We start from the raw sequence: 6,125 nt of genomic DNA on the forward strand, positions 1-6,125 counted from the left end.
GTGTATGTCTGTGTTACTTGGTGTAAGTGTGTGTCTTTGTTACTTGGTGTAATTGTATGTCTTTGTTACTTGGTGTCAGTGTATGTCTTTGTTACTTGGTGTAAGTGTTTGTTTTTGTTACTTGTTGTAATTGTGTGTCTGTGTTACTCGGTATCAGTGTATGACTTTGTTACTTGGTGGAAGTGTGTGTCTGTGATACTGGGTAACAGTGTATGTCTTTGTTACTTGGTGTCAGTGTATGTCTGTGTTACTTGGTGTAAGTGTATGTCTTTGTTACTTGGTGTCAGTGTTTCTCTTTGTTACTTGGTGGAAGTGTGTGTCTGTGTTACTGGGTATCAGTGTATGTCTTTGTGACTTGGTGTCAGTCTATGTCTTTGTTACTGGGTGTCAGTGTATGTCTTTGTTACTTGGTGACAATGTGTGTCTGTGTTAGTCTTTGTTACTTGGTGTCAGTGTGAGTCTGTGTATGTCTTTGTTACTGTGTGTCTGTGTTTCTCTATGTTACTGGGTGTCAGTGTGTGTTTGTTTGTGTTACTGGGTGTCAGTGTGTGTCTGTGTTACTTGGTGTAAGTGTATGTCTTTGTTTCTTGGTGTCAGTGTATGTCTTTGTTACTTGGTGTCAGTGTTTGTCTTTGTTACTTGGTGTAAGTGTGTGTCTGTGTTACTGGGTATCAGTGTATGTCTTTGTTTGTTGGTGACAGTGTATGTCTTTGTTACTTGGTGTCAGTGTATGTCTCTGTTACTGGGTATCAGTGCATGTCTTTGTTACATGGTGTCAGTGTATGTCTGTGTTACTTGGTGTAAGTGTGTGTCTTTGTTACTTGGTGTCAGTGTATGTCTGTGTTACTGGGTATCACTGCATGCCTTTGTAACATGGTGTCAGTGTATGTCTGTGTTACTTGGTGTAAGTGTGTGTCTTTGTTACTTGGTGTCAGTGTATGTCTGTGTTACTGGGTATCACTGCATGCCTTTGTAACATGGTGTCAGTGTATGTATGTGTTACTTGGTATAAGTGTGTGTCTGTGTTACTGAGTAACAGTGTATGTCTGTGTTAATTGGTGTAAGTGTGTGTCTTTGTTACTTGGTGTAATTGTATGTCTTTGTTACTTGGTGTCAGTATATGTCTGTGTTACTTGGTGTAAGTGTATGTCTTTGTTACTTGGTGTCAGTGTATGTCTTGGTTACTTGGTGTAATTATGTGTCTGTGCTACTGGTTATCAGTGTATGTCTTTGTTACTTGTTGTCAGTGTATGTCTTTGTGACTTGGTGTCAGTGTATGTCTTTGTTACTGGGTGTCAGTGTATGTCTTTGTGACTTGGTGTCAGTGTATGTCTTTGTTACTGTGTGTCAGTTTATGTCTTTGTTACTTGGTATCAGTGTGTGTCTTTGTTACTTGGTGTAAGTGTGTGTCTGTGTTACTGGTTATCAGTGTATGTCTTTGTTACTTGGTGTCAGTGTTTGTCTTTGTTACTTGGTGTAAGTGTGTGTCTGTGTTACTGGGTGTCAGTGTATGTCTTTGTTACTTGGTGTCAGTCTATGTCTGTGTTACATGGTGTCAGTGTGTGTCTTTGTTACTGGGTGTCAGTGTATGTCTTTGTTACTTGGTGTAAGTGTGTGTCTCTGTTACTGTGTATCAGTGTATGTCTTTTTACTTGGTGTCAGTATATGTCTGTGTTACTTCGTGTAAGTGTGTGTCTTTGTTACTTGGTGTAAGTGTGTGTCTGCGTTACTTGGTGTAAGTGTATTTCTTTGTTACTTGGTGTCAGTGTTTGTCTTTGTTACTTGGTGGAAGTGTGTGTCTGTGTTACTGGGTATCAGTGTATGTCTTTGTGACTTGGTGTCAGTGTGTGTCTGTGTTAGTCTTTGTTACTTGGTGTCAGTGTGAGTCTGTGTATGTCTTTGTTACTGTGTGTCTGTGTTTGTCTATGTTACTGGGTGTCAGTGTGTGTTTGTTTGTGTTACTGGGTGTCAGTGTGTGTCTGTGTTACTTGGTTTAATTGTATGTCTTTGTTTCTTGGTGTCAGTGTATGTCTTTGTTACTTGGTGTCAGTGTTTGTCTTTGTTACTTGGTGTAAGTCTGTGTCTGTGTTACTGGGTATCAGTGTATGTCTTTGTTTGTTGGTGTCATTCTATGTCTGTGTTACTGGGTTTCAGTGCATGTCTTTGTTACATGGCGTCAGTGTATGTCTGTTTTACTTGGTGTAAGTGTGTGTCTTTGTTACTTGGTGTCAGTGTATGTCTGTGTTACTGGGTATCACTGTATGTCTTTGTTACATGGTATCAGTGGATGTCTGTGTTACTTGGTGTAAGTGTATGTCTTTGTTACTGGGTGTCAGTGTCTGTCTTCGTTACTTGGTGTCAGTGTTTGTCTTTGTTACTGGGTTTCAGTGTCTGTCTTTGTGACTTGGTGTCAGTGTATGTCTTTGTTCCTTGGTGTAAGTGTGCGTCTGTTTTACTGTGTATCAGTGCATGTCTTTGTTACATGGTGTCAGTGTATGTCTGTGTTACTTGGTGTAAGTGTGTGTCTTTGTTACTTGGTGTTATTGTATGTCTTTGTTACTTGGTGTCAGTGTATGTCTGTGTTACTTGGTGTAAGTGTATGACTTTGTTACTTGGTGTCAGTGTATGTCTTTGTTACTTGGTGTAGGTTTGTGCCTGTGTTACTTGGTGTAAGTGTGTGTCTGTGTTACTTGGTATCAGTGTATGTCTTTGTTACTTGGTGTAAGTATGTGTCTGTGTTACTGGGTAACATTGTATGTATTTGTTACTTCGTGTCAGTGTATGTCTGTGTTATTTGGTGTAAGTGTGTGTCTTTGTTACCTGGTGTAATTGTATGTCTTTGTTACTTGGTGTCAGTGCATGTCTGTGTTACTTGGTGTAATTGTATGTCTTTGTTACTTGGTGTCAGTGCATGTCTGTGTTACTTGGTGTAATTGTATGTCTTTGTTACTTGGTGTCAGTGTATGTCTTTGTGACTTGGTGTCAGTGTATGTCTTTTTTACTGGGTAACAGTGTATGTCTTTGTTACTTGGTGTCAGTGTATGTCTTTGTTGCTTGGTGTAATTGTATGTCTTTGTTACTTGGTGTAAGTGTGTGTCTGTGTTACTGGGTAACAGTGTATGTCTTTGTTACTTGGTGTCTGTGTATGTCTTTGTTGCTTGGTGTCAGTGTATGTCTGTGTACTTTGGTGTAAGTGTGTGTCTTTGTTACTTGGTGTAATTGTATGTCTTTGTTACTTGGTGTCAGTGCATGTCTGTGTAACTTGGTGTAATTATATGTCTTTGTTACTTGGTGTCAGTGTATGTCTTTGTGACTTGGTGTCAGTGCATGTCTTTTTTACTGGGTGTCAGTGTGTATCTTTGTGACTTCGTGTCAGTGTATGTCTTTGCTACTGTGTGTCAGTTTATGTCTTCGTTACTTGGTGTCAGTGTATGTCTTTGTTACTTGGTGTCAGTGTATGTCTGTGTTACTTGGTGCAAGTGTGTGTCTTTTTTACTTGGTGTAAGTGTGTGTCTGTGTTACTGGGTATCAGTGTATGTCTTTGTTACTTGGTGTCAGTGTCTGTCTTTGTTACTTGGTGTAAGTGTGTGTCTGTGTTACTGGGTGTCAGTGTATGTCTTTGTTACTTGGTGTCAGTGTATGTCTGTGTTACATGGTGTCAGTGTGTGTCTTTGTTACTGTGTGTCAGTGTATGTCTTTGTTACTTGGTGTAAGTGTGTGTCTGTGTTACTTGGTGTCAGTGTATGTCTTTGTTACTTGGTGTAAGTGTATGTCTTTGTTACTTGGTGTCAGTGCATGTCTTTGTTACTTGGTGTAAGTGTATGTCTCTGTTACTTGGTGTCATTGTCTGTCTTTGTTACTTGGTGTAAGTTTGTGTCTGTTACTGGGTAACAGTGTATGTCTTTGTTACTTGGTGTCAGTGTATGTCTGTGTTACTTGGTGTAGGTGTGTGTCTTTGTTACTTGGTGTAATTGTATGTCTTTGTTACTTGGTGTCAGTGTGTGTCTGTGTTACTTGTTGTAATTGTGTTTTTGTGTTACTTGGTATCAGTGTATGTCTTTGTTACTTGGTGTAAGTGTGTGTTTGTGTTACTTGTTGTAATTGTGTTTTTGTGTTACTTGGTATCAGTGTATGTCTTTGTTACTTGGTGTAAGTGTGTGTCTGTGTTACTGGGTAACAGTGTATGTCTTTGTTACTTGCTGTCAGTGTATGTCTGTGTTAATTGGTGTATTTGTGTGTCTTTGTTACTTGGTATAATTGTATAACTTTGTTACTTGGTGTCAGTGTATGCCTGTGTTACTTGGTGTAATTGGATGTCTTTGTTACTTGGTGTCAGTGTATGTCTTTGTTACTTGGTGGAAGTGTGTGTCTGTGCTATTGGGTATCAGTGTATGTCTTTGTTACTTGGTGTCAATGTATGTCTGTGTTACTTGGTGTAAGTGTGTGTCTGTGTTACTGGGTATCACTGTATGTCTTTGTTACTTGGTGTGAGTGTTTGTCTGTGTTACTGGGTATCAGTGTATGTCTTTGTTACTTGGTGTCAGTGTATGTCAAAATACTTGGTGTAAGTGTATGTCTTTGTTACTTGGTGTAATTGTCTGTCTTTGTTACTTGGTGTCAGTGTATGTCTTTGTTACTTGGTGTAGGTGTGTGTCTTTGTTACTGGGCATCAGTGAATGTCTTTGTGACTTGGTGTCAGTGTATGTCTTTGTTACTCTGTCTCAGTGTTTCTCTGTGTTCCTGGGTGTCAGTGTTTGTCTGTGTTACTGGATGTCAGTGTGTGTCTGTGACACTAGGTGTCAGTATTTAGTTTGGTTTAGAGATACAGCACTTAAACAGGCCCTTCGGCCCACCGAGTCTGTGCCGACCATCAACAACCCATTTATACTAATCCTACACTAATCCCGTAATCCTATCACATCCCCACCTGTCACGATATATTTCCCTACCACCTACTAGGGTCAATTTATGATGGCCAATTCACCAATCAACCTGCAAGTCTTTGGTATGTGGGAGGAAACCGGAGCACCCCGAGGAAACTCACGCAGACACAGGGAGAACTTGCAAACTCCGCACAGGCAGTACCCAGAATCGAACCCGGGTCCCTGGAGCTGTGAGGCTGCGGTGCTAAACACTTTCCCAATGTACCCCCCGACCCCCCCCCCCCCCAAGTGTGTGTCTGTTATATTGGGTATCAGTGTATGTCTTTGTTACTTGGTGTGAGTGTGTGTCTGTGTTACTGGGTATCAGAGTATGTCTTTGTTACTTGGTGTCAGTGTATGTCTTTGTTACTTGGTGTAAGTGTATGTCTTTGTTACTTGGTGACAGTGTATGTCTTTGTGACTTGGTGTAAGTGTGTGTCTGTGTTACTGGGTATCAGTGTATGTCTTTGTGACTTGGCATCAATGTATGTCAGTGTTACTTGGTGTAAGTGTGTGTCTGTGTTGCAGGGTATCACTGTATGTCTTTGTTAATTGGTGTGAGTGTTTGTCTGTGTTACTGGGTATCAGTGTATGTCTTTGTTACTTTGTGTCAGTGCATGTCAAAATACTTGGTGTAAGTCTATGTCTTTGTTACTTGGTGTAAGTGTGTGTCTGTGTTGCTGGGTATCAGTGTCTGTCTTTGTTGGTTGGTGTAAGTGTGTGTCTGTGTTACTGGGTATTAGTGTAGGTCTTTGTTACTTGGTGTCAGTGTATGTCTGTGTTACTTGGTGCAAGTGTGTGTCTGTGTTACTGGGTGTAAGTGTATGTCTTTGTGACTTGGTGTCAGTGTATGTCAAAATACTTGGTGTAAGTGTATGTCTTTGTTACTTGGTGTAATTGTCTGTCTTTGTTACTTGGTGTCAGTGTATGTCTGTGTTACTTGGTGTAAGTGTGTGTCTTTGTTACTGGGCATCAGTGTATGTCTTTGTGACTTGGTGTCAGTGTATGTCTTTTTTACTGGGTGTCAGTGTGTGTCTGTGTTACTGGATGTTAGTGTGTGTTTGTTTGTGTTACTGGGTGTCAGTGTGTGTCTGTGACACTAGGTGTCAGTATTTAGTTTAGTTTAGAGAGACAGCACTTAAACAGGCCCTTCGGCCCACCTAGTCTGTGCCGACCATCAACCACCCATTTATGCTAATCCTA

Source organism: Heterodontus francisci, unplaced genomic scaffold (genome assembly GCF_036365525.1).
Source record: "Heterodontus francisci isolate sHetFra1 unplaced genomic scaffold, sHetFra1.hap1 HAP1_SCAFFOLD_53, whole genome shotgun sequence".
Taxonomy (NCBI): domain Eukaryota; kingdom Metazoa; phylum Chordata; class Chondrichthyes; order Heterodontiformes; family Heterodontidae; genus Heterodontus; species Heterodontus francisci.